The sequence below is a fragment of the Crocodylus siamensis genome, chromosome 7 (assembly GCF_052110815.1).
Source record: "Crocodylus siamensis isolate JL-2025a chromosome 7, ASM5211081v1, whole genome shotgun sequence".
NCBI classification, from domain to species: Eukaryota; Metazoa; Chordata; order Crocodylia; family Crocodylidae; genus Crocodylus; species Crocodylus siamensis.
This window is the reverse complement of record NC_143401.1, coordinates 92349252-92364507: the sequence shown is the minus strand read 5'-3', so window position 1 is coordinate 92364507 and position 15256 is coordinate 92349252. Positions and strand designations below refer to the sequence as shown.

The 15256-nt window shown below is 40.7% G+C and overlaps 1 protein-coding gene across 15 annotated transcripts in view; it reads left to right on the top strand.

Moving 5' to 3' along the window:
- ADD3 (adducin 3) overlaps positions 1 to 15256 on the top strand; it is a 157721-nt gene that overhangs the window by 99025 nt on the left and 43440 nt on the right. For 6 of the 15 annotated variants that reach the window (XM_090056958.1, XM_090056954.1, XM_090056956.1 and 3 more), the window contains one exon: positions 13040 to 13320. The exons of the other annotated variants lie outside the window; for them this stretch is intronic. The gene's annotated coding sequence lies outside the window, so the exon portion shown is untranslated. The remainder of the gene's footprint in view (positions 1 to 13039; positions 13321 to 15256) is intronic. 15 annotated transcript variants of the gene reach the window in all.

The window sequence follows — 15256 nt, the reverse complement described above, 5'->3', positions numbered from 1 at the left end:
CCAAGGTGGTGGAAGCCCTTCTGCAGAGTCCTTCACAGTACCTAGGTGTCCTGTTGTGTTGATATCCATGTAACATGCTGTGGTTTTTAGCATTTCCTTTCTTCAGATGAAAAGGGCACAAAACTTACTTGGGGAGTAGGGCAGATGAATTGCAATTATCACAAATGGAGAAATAATTTGCAATTTGTTGCTTAACATATATCTCTTGCGTGCAATCTTTTGAACTCATTACCTTCAGAAATGAGTTTAGCAAGCTACAAGCCAAAATGTGAATGAGCTAAGTGGAGAAGAGAATCTGTAGTTTGGTAGGAGGCAAGTGTCTAGAAATTGCCTGTTGCCCTCCCACTTGTGCCCTTCCTACTTTTGCCCAACGCAGCTCTTGGGGTCAGGAGGGTCAACTCCCATGGGCATTTTTGGGAGGTCAGAGTACTTCTCTGCCCTCAGGATCAGGCTGTCTTTAGCTTTTAATCACTATACAGGCCGTAGCCTCCTCTTGAGCAATGGGTTTTTATCCTGAAGGAATATTAGAGATTTGAGAATTAAAGAAAAACTTTTGACCCCTTGGAAAGAATTGGGAAATTGAGTTGTTTTCTTTTTTTAGAGAGAGCGTGTGTTTAGCTCTCCTCAGATGAATGTGGATCAGATCACACGGTGGATGTTTGCCATTCTGCCACGGAGTGTAGGCATCAGCTATTAAACTCCTTTACTTGGTAAGAGCTGTGTAGGGCATGCAGGTTCATACATTAATATTTAATGGACAGCACTCGGGCTAATTACAAACCAGTTTTCTCGGTGGGAGAGACATTTCCTCCTTCTAAAACATTCAGCAAAAAAGTAATTCCTCCTTTGACTACTTATCGGTATGCCTTCCTACTGAGATGTGCAAATGCCTCAAGCTCCCAAGCCTAGCTGCTTTTTTGCCCTAACATCACCAGTGCATATGCACCCTGCCGGTCTTCACCCTGTGTGCTTCGTGCTGAGGGTTCAGTGTACCCCTTGCTCCTCAGTTCCTCTCTACTGCCTAGGCTTGAGACAGTGCTCTTCCCAGTCTGCTCAGGCTGAATTTGGCTTACAGCTCTTTGAAGGCTTTTGCCCTTGTTTTAATTTTTTTGCTTTTCCCCCTTTGAGATGTCTGTATTTCTTGTGCTTTCTTTGGGCCTCCATTATCCTTCTTAGTGCAGCCTCAGAGTCCTTTTGGAGTCTGCTTGGTAAGACTACTTTTTCTATTTTTCTTCTTCCGATCCTCTTTGTAAAATTGGGACCAAACATGCACAGTACTCATCTGAGTCTGGAGGCATACTCCAGTCTATAAAGCTTGCATTTGAGGCTGTTCTAGGCTTGTTCCCAGTGCCCACTGTGGAGTCCTCAGTCTCTGGCAGGCCTGAGCATCCTATAACAACAAGCCTAGACCAGCTTCACTTGCTGAATTTTTAGACATGGCATGCTTCAGTGGACTTCAGAGGGCCTAGTGTGGGTGAGGTGTACTCAGCTCTTTGCTTCCCAGGGCCAACCACTGCAGGCCTTTTATTGCCATTATGCTCAAGGACATGAGATGTATGAGATTTCCCTACCAGCCGTACTGGATTGTCTGGCATGCTTAGCTGTGTTAGTCTGAAGTTAGGCAGAAGATAGGGCAGAGCATCACTGTAGAAATTAACTGGTTCAGAGTTTTTGTAGGCAATAACATATTTCGTCAGATGCTAGAAATAGCGTTTCCATTTTTATGGACCAGTCCATACATAGCATCTGACAAAGTCAGTTGCTTACTAAAGCAACCTTTTGTTGCTTACAGAAAAAGTTATGCCTGGCTGAACTATCTGAGAGAGAGAGCGTCATGGCTTTAATCCTGACCGCACTTGGGAGCATCTGGCTGCCATTTGAAGAGACCAACCTAGTGGTACTTCTTCCAAAACCTAATTCTTTGAGAGCTGATGTAAAGAGAGCCTTGCTTTTTTCACGTCGTAAGGACTAAGCCTATCATAAAAATCTCTCCGCCGAGAGTTCCAAAGCCACAGCCATTTCTGCAGACAGTCCAGTTGTGGAAATAGGCTGTTGGAGGGGCAAGCCACTCAATGCACTTGACATTGGTATAATGAGGTATGAATACCAGAATGCAGGGAATTTGTTGGCTTCCTTAAGTAACATTTCTGTATCTGACTTCTCTCTACCTTTATCGAACAGCGTTCCATCGCAGAAGCCTCTGAGGCTGATGCTGCATTTGGTAAAGTGACAGGGGAAATTGCTTCCAGTAACTGGACTTCTCGGAGACGTGGTGTTCGTATGCCCATTCCACATCCCACCCTTGTCATCTTCCTCAGCATCCTTGATTTTTTCGGGATTCTGAATTGGAGAGTAAGCTAAGAAATGGAAAGGGCATGCTGCCCTTAATGCCCTTAGCACGGGGAGACACTGGGCACAAGGGGCACTAGGGGTTAAAAACTTGAGCATGAGTGCTTAAAGCGCATGTACACCTACAGTGGGTGTATGTATGGACACTGGTTGAGTTACTAGAAGGGAACATTTGTGTCTTTTTAGACCCCTGCTACACATTACATGTATTATGCGATTAACTGGTTAACCATGTAATAAACGTAGACTGACCACACATGCAAAGTAAGACCAGCTACAAGTGTGAAGTAGTTATTACACAATTAGCTGGTTAATCACAAAGTAAATTTAGACCAGCCACGTATACAAAGTAGTTATCACACACTAAAAATGATTATCCAGGTGTAAAAAAAGCCAGCCACCCATAAAGCTAGTGCTTGAAAATGTGTAACAACTCTATAGCTGGCTTTATCCAGATTTAATTTGTGTGTGTAGCTGGGCCCTTAGAGGGCTATGCTGTAATCTTGTCTTTGAGACTGGAAGTAAAATCTTGTTGTCTTGTTCTTTACATCTGATCATCAGATGACAAGAAAGAAATCCTTCAGTGAAAAAATGTTTTGGAGTTCATCCAATTTTGTAATCAAGGTCAAAGAAACAAGGAACAACTTTTAAACCAATTCTGATTTTTAAATGGATTAAACATAACTGAAAGGGGAAACACTTCATTTCATTTTGAATTTTTGGAGTGTTTTGAGGCTGTTTCCCCATGGAATATCTTAGACTTCTGACGTACACAAAAGAGGTTCTTTGTGATCTGTAGACGGATAACTTAGGGCTGTCAACATATTTGCAGATCTGCTATTGTACCATATGAAAGGTTTACCAAAAGTGTTGTATGTCAGCTACACAAATGGAAGAGTATTTCTTCTACACCTTAAAAATACTTGAGAGAGGTGACATTTTCTGTTACTTCCCAGATATTCACTGATGAGTACTGCTAGCTAAACATAGGTATTAGCTGACATGATGTGGGACAGTTGGGGAACCAGAGCTACCCAGTAGCCCTTGATATGTTCTAGTCTGCTTTTGGGTGGGATGTGGGGTCTTGCCCTTCACATTTAACTACTCTTTAAACTTGTTCTTTCCTAACTTCTGTAGATGTTATGATGATTCAGTAAAACCTTAGCCCAATAAACTTGTTCGTATGGGTATAGTATTTGCCAGTACCTGTACACCTTTTGGTTCATGTTTCTTATCTCACCTCGACACATGCTCCATTATTACCGGTTGGTTGTCTCTTGGCAAAGGTTTTGACAGTTTGCAAAGAACATGACACTTTCACAGACCATCCAAGCTATATATACTATTCCCTGTCCCACAGCAACCTTTCTCTTTTCCAGTGCAAACTCTACCTGTAAGAAAACCTTAATTTGTTGCCAGAATGTCACTTCTATCTGTATTGATGAGCAATGGAAAAGGAAAGAAATTGGAGTTCAAGAATATAAATTCTATAATATGCTTAATCTGCTCATGGCATGAAAATAGGCTAACGTGAGTTCCATTTTTGGTCACTGTCTATATGAATGTTATAAGTTTATATGCATTGCCTTTTCAGTATAACAGAAATAGAATGGTGGATAGATGGCTCTCTCTGGCTTGCCGGACTTTTGAGGATGGTTAAAAGATCTGTTGTAAGTGTATGGATCTTAAATATAATGCAAAAACGAATATTGCACAAATACAATTAAATCTTAATTGTAAGTTCCATGTAACTTGCTTCAGGAAGTGCAGACATAATTAAGTTAAGGTTTTGTGTGACACACAGGATGGTTTTGTAATTATAACTTCTGGCTTTTACGGTTAAATTAAAAAAAATAGGAAAATGTCAATGCAAGTACAGTATAACTTGACCAATTTGTCATAATCTCTATATGGCTTCTTTTGGGTGTGGACCCTGAACAGTTTTGGGAAACTTCTCATGAAAAGAGGGCATAAAACGGATGAGATGGGCAGAAGTCAGAATGCTAATCTGTGTGCCAAAATTCCAAGGGGGGAAAAAGACAGGACATGGGAATATTTATTTCAAGTTACGTCCATTGATATTTACACTCGGCGTACCATCCAGTAATTAAGGGCAGCAACTGGAAACCCTTTTCTTCTCTTCCCCAAACGTGCAAACACAATCAGTTGCCAAGCCAGAATGATACAGGTAAAAAATACTCTAAATATTACAGATAACCTCCAAATCGCCTTCTGAGCAGTCTTTGGCTACTCCTTCGAACAGATTCTTGTCTCGGATCAGTTCTTCGAATAGAAAATGCATTCTAAAAATCATAATCTGTTATATTTGCCGTGAATGAAAATCCTTGGATATTCTTCATTTTGTTTGGCTATACACAGTCTTCCAGGGCACTTCTGGAGTCTGTTAGAAAAGGGGTTTCTGGACTTTTGCCAGGAAAAAAGGAAAACTTTGGCAGGCATTGTCATTGCTTGTTCTGCATAACAATAAATATTTTGGGCATTTTATTAGACAACTTTAATTGTAGGATGAAAGGAAAAGTACTACTGAAATTTTCTAGACATTCAAAAATACATATATTAATAGGATAACATTAAGTATCATAAAAAGATCTAGTATATTTCTTAGACCATGGTGTGTGTTTATATATGGCCTTAATGTTGTCCTGTCATTAGAGCTTCTTTCCTTCCATGTGCAGTAGGTAGTACTGCGATGTTCATATCAGGCTGGCTGTTTGGATTCCATTAATATTGAGAGAGGAGAATTGCCGTGAGTCAGGTTGCTATATCACCTTTCACTGGTCTTAAAGGAAGTGGCTTTGGATTCAAATAGTATAATTCAGGTGTGGCCATCCTTTTTTGCTGGTGTGCCACAAGTTAAGTGCCACCACTCCCCATTCATTGTCCCAGATTCTCCATTCAATAGCCCAGATATCCCTGAAGTAATAATTTAGTCAAGTTGACTTCCTTAAAAACTGAGTTTGTTTTCCATGATTAGAGGGATGTGAAATTATGAACCTGCTGGCTGTTCTATTAGTTGCATGTGCTGTTCAAGCACCTTAATGGAAAGAAGAGACTAGGTCAATCTGTGTAGTTCAGCAAACAGCTATTTCTATATGTGAAGTCATGTACAGTTACGTAGACTCAGAACAAAACTTTGAGTTCTCCATATGGCTTTCCTGGGGCCTTTCAGACCAAACTGGTGTTTCTTCTGTACTTATTACCTATTTGAGCTTTTTACAGTGATTTGAAGAAATCTTAAGTGGTGCAGGCAAGCTGGGGGAGACATGGGGCGTATACCACGATTGATCTTAGGTATATCACTAGAGTGGGGAACTAGGATTTTCAGCAGGGGTTTAATAAGAGTCTGACTAGATGAAGATGCACACAGCTGTCACAGCTCTTGTGGCCAGCACTGCACATCTTTGGCAAATGCTCTACAAACCTTCTGAGTGGGATTTCTGCTGTTCCTGCCTATTATCCTGGATTATACTGGGAGAAGCAATATAACAACTCCTTGAATCCAGGGCAGCATATTACATACCAGAGTATTCTTACCCCTGCTTGTTGCAAGGTTTTTTGCTCTTATTTTTGTTCCAGACGTGTGGTAGCAGCGTTCTCTGATGATCACCTGAGTATGTGATGGGTAGTACAAAAGCCTCAGTTTTTGCCTTTTTAACATAACAATTTTATTTGCAAAATGAGGCAAAATGTTTTGAACTAGGAAATAAATCATACTAGTGCCTTTTGAGCAGTTATGGAGGGGAGGGTATTAGCATGCCTGCAGTCCATTGTCTTCTGTTGTGGGTTCATAACTAAGCCATCAAACTTCTCTCTGCATTAGAATTTGGCACTCAGTGTCCCAACTGCAAGCATATTAGTATTATTTTTTTAATGGTACACTCTCAAGTTTAAATTGGCCAATGTGAAAGGTATAGTAATGCATGGAGAAATTGTTTTGAAGTACATGCGCTTCTGTGCTGTCGTAATCCCCCCCCCCCATCCCCAGCTTTGAAATAAGCAGCTGTCATTCAGCCCTGCTGAAGGCTAACGGAATGTGGGGGTAGGAGTTGTGAATGAGCTGCAGTGAGTGGAAATGGCAGAGGTGAGCAGAGACTGCTGCACCGTGCCTTTTCTGCACCTCCGAGCCTGTGTTTGGTTGGAGAGCCCCTAGTAAGTTCCTTGCAGAAACCCTGTATTCTGGGACTTTGGGCAGGGAGGAGTGAATTGCACAACTAGCTGTCTAGTGCAAGAGACAGCTTATCGGTTAGAAAGGGTAATGCAACACATCACCACATCTCCTGTTTGGGCCATCCTTTGAAGCGAGTTCCTCAGTCCCTTGGCAAAGTCTTCGGGGTCACTGAGGCATGCTGAGTTCTATAGAACTAAATTAATCTGTTCATAAAGAGCCTAATTTGCACAAAACAAACTTTTTCAAACAGGAGATCTTATACCTTCAGCTCTCCTGTGACATGAATTTTCATTTCCACCTAGAAGAAACCTTACAACCTTTGAATTCTCATATTCCCGAAGACGAGTGTGTGTGCCCAAAAGCTTGCAAATAAAGATTTCTAGTTTTGTTTGGAAATATCTGGTTGGTCTGATAAAAGATATCACCTCTACCCAGAGTTCTGATCCCTCTGTTCATAAAGCACATGTAGTAGCATGAATTCATCCTATCTGGGCTTCTAGCTTTTAGTTGTTTGTGAGGTTTTTTTTAAATTAGCACTTATACTGACATACATGTTTATAAATACACTTATAGGAAAAAATACATATATAAATATTGAGGGAGAAATTTGCACAATACAGGGGACAAATGCAATGTGACCTGGACCACTTAAACCCAGCTAAGGACAAAGAGGGTAGCCAGTTGCCGGCTGTTTGTGGCGAGCGTTTGTTACTAACCCCTTGTGTGTAAGTCAGGAGGATGTGTGTTGTTACAGACCCCAGCCACAATGTGACCCTTCACTTCAGTCAGTAATAGCTCGTATTTGAAGCTAGGGCTGTTCAACTGGCAGTCCTTGAGGAGTTAAGTTGCAGCCCCCAGGGTTCCTGCCTGGCCGCTGCTTTCCCCATTGCTCTGGCTATGACCACAGTTGGAGTCTCTGGGCTCCCTCTTCCTTCTCTGTCTTTTGCTGCCTTCCCTGGATCTGGGAGCAGGACAGCACAATGCATCCCAGGTGACTAAAGGTGAGCCTGGGGCTACACGGTGCACTGGGAGGAGGGCATGCTGCAGTGCAGTGGGGGGGGAGGTATGTGGTGTGTGGTCAGTGAGTATGCAGTGCTCGCTGGTGTGGCCGGCAGGGCATTTGGCCCCCAGCTGCTTAGAAGCTGGACTGCTTGAAGCTGTGAAGATCTCTGTTTTGGTTCCCCATTTGTTGTGTAAGGCAACAGCTCTCAAACTGGGTTGCGACCCAAATGAGGTTGCAACGTAAGCAGGCGGGGTCATGGTCATAAATGGGGTCACGCGGAGGAAATGTTTGGGAAGCACTGGTGTAAGAGTTGGTACTCAGAGGAAGTTTAATCATCGCTAAATAGGCCCGCCTATCAGGGGAGATGCAGGGTTGGCTGGAATCGCCTATTCCCCATCTTTACTGAACCAGTTGCCTGAAAGTCCTATCTTGAGCTATAGTTAGAAATTTCAGGCCATCTCTGACGCTGTCCTCTTCCACTTTTCTTTACTCGTTACTGTGAGTCAGGATGTACAGTTGCACTGTCTTTTCATAAAGTTTCTTAGCTTATGGTTAATTATGTCACAAACAGTGCTTTAAAATATGCCATTACTTAGTATTACCATGTAGTCCATCTGCGCACGACTGTCTCAGAGCGGTTGGGTTTCTTTTAACATTTGCAGAAGCTTTGTTCTAATATCTGTTCTGAAGAAAGTCATTATATGTTCTGAAGCCTGCCATTTTACTAACTGGAACTTAAAAGTCCCTGTATCTGATTGTTGTTGTTGTTGTTGTTATTATTCAACACGTTTCAAATTGCAATACTCAGAGGTCCCAATCAGGATTAGGGCCCTATTTTATACATACACATAGAGAGAAAATCCCTGCCGTGATCAATTTGTGATCAAAGACCTGTTGCAGCTTTCTTCGCTCAGGTGTCTAGTTACAAACCTCTCTTAGAACAAGCTGCCGGCTGCATTTCCAGATGCCTTCTTCAGGAGTGTTTCAACACATAAGTAGGCAGCAGCTTTAAAAAAGTAGCATAGGGACTATCTTTTGTTGTCAGTATTGTCACACTTGCGACTGCTAAAGGTCAGTATTGATACTATGTTGTTACGAGGAGCGGCTCCAGAGCTTTTGGACTATAAAAAGAAATGGCTATATACAGTGGTGTGCAAGATCAGTTGCTCATGTACACATGTGAAATCTAACAGTTGCTTTAAGTCTATCATTTGGATTGCCCACCGTCACACCTTTTGACCCCCCTCATTAAAACCAAGGAAGCAGCTGTTTCAGGCACGGCATTTCTACAGATAAGCAAGCCCACCATAAATCAAAAAGCCCTCTCATGTGCTCATGCATCCATGAACATTTTTCTACTATGAGAAGTGTAATGTATTCCAGTAATAAAAGAGAAGGAGTTTTACAGGTTTTCCAGTCTATTCTTCACAGTTCAGTGTTGCCTCATAGGGGGCATGTGTAAATCTGTGGGATTTCTGATTTACTGTAATAAGCTCAGTCCTTCCAGGAAATACAGCTGGCATGCTAACTGTGTAGGCTTGCATTATGACTCTCTGCAACAGAACGAGGGTTTGAGTGAGGGTGAAGAACCCGATCTTGCTAAAGGCTGTTGGGAGCCCAGTAGGCACTGTAAGAGAGAGAGAAGAAATATTTGTAAAACTCAAAAGTTTTGACGTAGAGTCTTTAACATTTAAAACCAAACATTTGTTGCATTTGTTATTGTTATAGTTTGTTAGATTTTAGTTTTACCATACATAAAAGTTTTACGGGAACAGTTCCATGACTAGCTTTCCCCAGAGATGAAGACAGATAACAATAAATGATGTTGCATCACCATTTGATTTGAATGAACTTTGTGGCTATTGCTTGTTGGTTTTAGAACATTTTAGCAAGACTTAAGTAATTAGGCTCTAAGTTAGAAATAACACTCTTTAAAAAAAAACAAACCCAGCTTTGTTAATCTCTTATGAACAAACTTAATTGAGAATTGAAAAAAAAAAAAAGAAAAAAGAAAAAGAATTTAACTTTTCTTCAGTAATTGGTCCCTAAATGCCTCAGTGGTCATTCAAATTCAGAATCCCACTCTGGATCTTCTTACTGGGGCCTGTCTCTTTCTGTCTTTCCTTTTCTGTTGATGCTTGTTTTTATACTTCATGTAGTTTGGGCAGTGAAAATTAAGGAGTACCAAAAATTGAAACTGTGGCAGTGCTGCACTGTTTGTGTTGCCAAGACTGCAGCAGAATCCTTTAAATCCAGACAAAGAAAAGCAGGGTTTTTGGTGAAATGTTAGTTTTAATGTTTTTTGAAGGCACTTATGCTGTAGTATTTTAAAAACTTTTCTAGATTACACACTTGGAAGTAAGGGCCTGTCATTATTGAGAGACTTTTTCAGGTGTGATTTTAAATTCAGAAGAAAAGTTGCATGATTTATAATCACACAAGAAACCCAGAGGACACAGAAGAAATATCATTTCAGTTATGGGAACCAGCTGAGGAAATTTGGGCATTGTTAACCTTCAGGAAATATTCATTAGGTCATTTAACAAATTCTTTGAAATAAGTTCACATTTGATAATATCTTTTAGCACCTCTGTGCCAGGGACCTTGGAGAGCTTTTACAAGGCTGAATAAACATTAGTATCCCTATTATATAGATGAGAAAACTGAGGCAGTTAGAGCATTTGTATACATGGTTGCACCCCAGCATCAGGCGCTTTTCAAAGCACCCAGTGCTGTGGTACATACATTTGTATAAATGGCAAAAAGCACATCAGTACTGAGAAAATGGCAGTGGCGAACTTTTGAACTAAAATGCATGTAAGGTGTTTTAGTTCATTAGTGCACTGCTGCCATTTTCTCAGCGCTAAGGCACCACTGATACAAATGTATGCGACGCAGCATCGAGTACATCAGCTCGCATGCGGAGCAGACCAAATTAATCGAGCCTGCTCCAACGCGCTGGATCTCCATGTATGCGTATAAATGCTGTTGGAGACTTGTGGTTTACCAAGTTCTTGCATTATACTCCAGAACCATTTGGAGTAACCCCCTATCTAATGACTCAAGCTTCTGTACCACAAGACACCTAAGAAGGTGGGAAAGTTTTACATTTGTGAGTAGTCTCTTGGCTTTAGTGCCTAAATATTGCCTCAGTCAGAGTTTTAGCCTGCTGTAGGATACAGTCTTATACTCTGTACATACTTGCACTAAAAGAAATTTGATGAGTTTGGATGAACATTTCATTCCATAAAACATGGTCACCAGGACCTAAGGTAGTGCTAGTAAGTGTGTTTTGTTTTCACTGGGATTAGATGGTAGAAACCACTTAGAAATAATAAGATTTGATTCCATTTTCTCCAAAATTAAATAGCTCTAAGTTGTGTAGAGGTGGTGATGTTGCCGTGATGGTCCAGGAAACATGTGAGATGCAAGAATTTTTGTGAGCACGATCTTTTCTTGGACTACCTACATGGTTGGGATAGACATAGGCGACCTTTCAAGTATCATAGTACCCTTTCATAGGCCTCTGGGAGATGGGCAGATACAACAGAGAGCTAAGTAGCAGATGAAACAGAAGCTTATGTAAAGTTCCATATGCCAGTTGGAGATGTTGGCAAAAGACTTATGCATGAGAACAAGTGACACTATTGGTAATGCCTTCTTGCTTAACCTATCTGTGCAAGCAGTTTTATAAAGCAGTGGAATGGAAGAGCTCCTGGAAATAATGCAGGAACATAGTTTCAAGGGACTCACCCCCTGGTCAGTGGACAGTGCTGCAAGAATTCGTGCCACTGTGTGTTTTCAGATACCTTTGAATGCCTTTGTTTGCACAGCAGAGCAGACATGAAAGCTTAAAGAAGAACTTTTACCCTACAGCAAACTTAGAAAAATCTTATAAGAAAAAAAAAACATTGACCTCTGTCTGCCTTTGCTTCCTTTGTTCCTGTTCAGCTTATTTGTGCCTTGTATAAGAGCAGGTTTCTCTGCAAGTCACAGTGAGAACAACTCTTTTCCCTTGCTGTTCCAAAATATAGTCTCCACGTCTTATTCTGCAGTGCGTCGTAATTCATGCATCTCTGACATCAGTCTTGCTGTTATATAGAAGTGAATATAATATGAATCCATCGTTAAAATATGCCAGCATGATCCCTAAAGTAGAAGAAAAGGGCAGGCTTGGAGAAGAATAGGTTTATTTAACACCATCAAAGAAGAGTTCCAAAAAAGAGAAAATCTTTAATGCCTAGTAAAAGTTATTTAACGAACTTGAACATGGAGATAAGGTCAGCAAGAAAGCTGCACACGAGTGAGTAGATAAGAGATCTCCGTGAAAGTGTCCAAAAAATATTAAATTGTATTAAACTGTTAAAAGCTTTTTCTGCTGACAGATGCCTTAATCTTTTTTTAACGTTTCAGTGAGTTCTATCTAAAATTTTTGTTTTCAAAATTACAATCATCTGCAGTATCAATACCAGTCACATAAAGCCAGTTATTGTGGCATCTTAGCACAGACATCAGCAACCAGACAGACATTCCAAAATGCAGCTAGGGTGCAGACTCCAAAAGTTGTGCATTTCTAAACATGTTTCAAAACTGCCAGATGCTCTCCAGAAATGTGAGATTTTCTTTTTTTCTTTTTAAATAACAAGGTATGGGGAAGGTGGAACAACAAAACCATTAAGGTATTCTGGCGATGACAGGTTGCTATTCCATTAGTACAAAGTTTAATTTGTTCGGTATCTTTAAAAATATAAGTTTTAATTAAACCACTAGGAAAAAGGACCCTTAAAATACCCTTCTCCCATGGCACTAGAATTACATGTAGGCACTGGTGGGAGAGGTGAGTGTTCACCAAGAAGGAAGAAGACATGGGAGCATCTGAAGTAGACAGCCCGTGTCTCATGGCTTGAATCTTGGAGCTTCCCCTTCTCTCCTGACACTTGCCGGCATTTGCCCCTTTCTCACACAACTGCCGTTCTATTATCTGCTGACTTCAGGGACATGAGTGCCTACACTTACACACTTCAACTTTCTCTCCTTTTCCTGCCCACGTCTGTAGCCATTTTACTTGTGTGAGTCCTTCTGTCCTAATTTCATAAATGTTTTATTTGAATAATACGAGATCTAGGCAGTTTGTCATTTCAAACCAGCATGTTACAGTCACCTCCAGAAACTTTGCAGTGTGCCAGGAAAAATGAGAACGTGCAGTTTTGTGAAATAATGTCTTGTAGTTTTTGTCACTTGCAGATGACATTTTATTTGCTACCTTAGCGTCATCTTCCTGAGAACTCACTCAGCATGAGTTGTCTTTGTTCTGTAAGCTTCTGTAAATCCCTGCAAAATAGCATTGAAATCAACTGCTAAGCAGTAGTTTGGACCTGTGTGGTCTATGTCTTGTCCGTTTTCCTCCTGTTATGCCAACATATTACAATGCAACTTTTGGCCAGGATGCAGGAAATACTGCAAAAATCCAACGTAATTCAAGTTGTTTTTCATTTTAGTGGGAGTTAAGTTTCCAAATCCTCACGTGCTGTTCTGCAGATGAGGCACCACAGTATTTGCACCTACAGCAGACTGCCCCTACTCCAGTGTTAACTAATGAGACGTGCATTGGATGTACCATCAGGTGCCTTGTACAATGCTCAAATGTTGCAGTGGCTTTCTCCAGTCCGGTAACTTCAGTGAAGAATTACGTGGCTTGAACCACAGGCAACTAGCCTTTGTTTATGTACCACTTTCAACTAGATACAGAGTGCAGAAGTCAGTCAATCGTGTATAAAAGGTAAATTAGCTTTACTTATTATCTTTTGGTTCAGGATGTATTGAACTATTAATTATGCAGCACAGATAGCCCTGTTGTACGTTACATTATGGTAATGGCTTTGCGGGTACTTAACAAAAAACCATCCTCCAGTTCCAAATGCGTTCAAGTTTTCATTGCTTAGAAAAAATGTAAACTGCCATAATAGTGCACAGTAGAAGGCAGAAAGATGATTCTGTCAGCTCGGTCCATGTGAAGAGGAACTAGCAGTGGGGTAATCAAATAAACACAATTATTAAAATATTCTGTTTGAAACCCAGAGGGGATATTTGCAGCTATTGACCTTTTTACAGCCAGATTTAGGTACACACATTCTACTGAATATTCTTTTTATACATATGTGCTAGTTTGCGTTTACTATATATTGGCAAAAACGGTTATAATTTTGAACAAATGGTAACAGCCACCTAGTATGGAATAAATGTTTCCAATTCCACAGATGATTTTGGGAAGAGCTAATGCTTGAACACGCGTATTTTTCATTTTGTCAGTGTATAAAAAGTGCAGACCTACTAAATTTGCGAAATGACACTGTCTAATAACTTGTGAAATATTTTTACATTTCTCAGTAATCTTTGATCTCCTGACCAGGAGAAAATATACTGATTGAGTTCTGTTGCTTTACTTGCTTGAATTCATTTTACTCTGAACAGAATTAATTATATGGGCCTGCATCACTATTAAAGTTAATAATTATATGACTGGAAATCTTTTTTTCAAGACCAAAAGGTTTAATTGGTAGTACTGTATTTACTTGAATACAAGACAACCCTGAATATAAAACAGCCCCCCAATAATTAGGTTCTATATATGGAAAATTTATGAATTTGTTATAAATTTCCAGGTGTAGAATCTAATTATTGGAGGTTTGCCTTGAGTTTGTCCCCTACAACAGGGAAAATTAAATCGGGGGGCGGGGGGGGTCAGGTTGCCCTCTTGTCCTCTGCCTCCTTCAACTTCTTCCCCTTACAGCCCCTTCCCCCCAGTCCTTTACTGTCACACCCAGCTCTCCCTGAACACATGGGATACATTCAGAGGAGTGGAAACATACGCTTTGTGATGCCTCGCAGGCAGCTCTATGCCACTGCTGTTTTGTCCCTGGGGAAGTGCCTGCACATGCTCATCTGGACACGCTCATGGAAGTAACAAATAAACTTGAAAACACTGACATTGAAATAAGTCTACCTGTAGTAATTTGCATATAGTACCCATAAATTTAATTAATCCAGAATTGATACATTTTACCTTTTTTGAAAATGCTAAAAGTTTCAGCACAAGTACTCGATAAACATACTTTTAAGGAGCACATTTATACCTGCTTATATATAGCACAAATTAGGCATGATATTAGTCCCAAGCCAAAAAGCTTATTATTTGCCATATTGTTCATTAAGCTAGGCTCCAGCAGGGTCAACAGCATTTCAAGCTATGGTAACCCCACAGCTCAACACTGCTTAGTGTGGTGGTCTTGTCACAAGTCCTGGGAAGCTTCAAAAATGTGTATATATAAATGAGGTGCAGGGCATCCTGGTCTGGCTCCACATTGTGAAGGGTGGGATCACACCAATCATATGCAGCAGGCTGAGAGAGGGGGCAACCGAGGGATTCTGGGTGAACTGTTTTGGGGTCCTGCTCAGTGATGTTTACCAAACATTTAAGCATGGTGAAGAAAAAGGAATCATTGGAAATGGGAAAGAAAGGCACAGCTCAGCTGTAAGAGTGAAGAGGAAGCTAGAATGTGTGCAGTGTAGTGGCTCACCATGACTTGGAAAAGAGTAGGTGTTGAGGGAGAGTGAGTTCAAGGGGCACTACTCTATATCTTATTCAGATGGACTGCAGTACATGCCATCAGCATGTTTGGTCAGTATGGCCCATGTGTTTTATAATCATGTGTAGT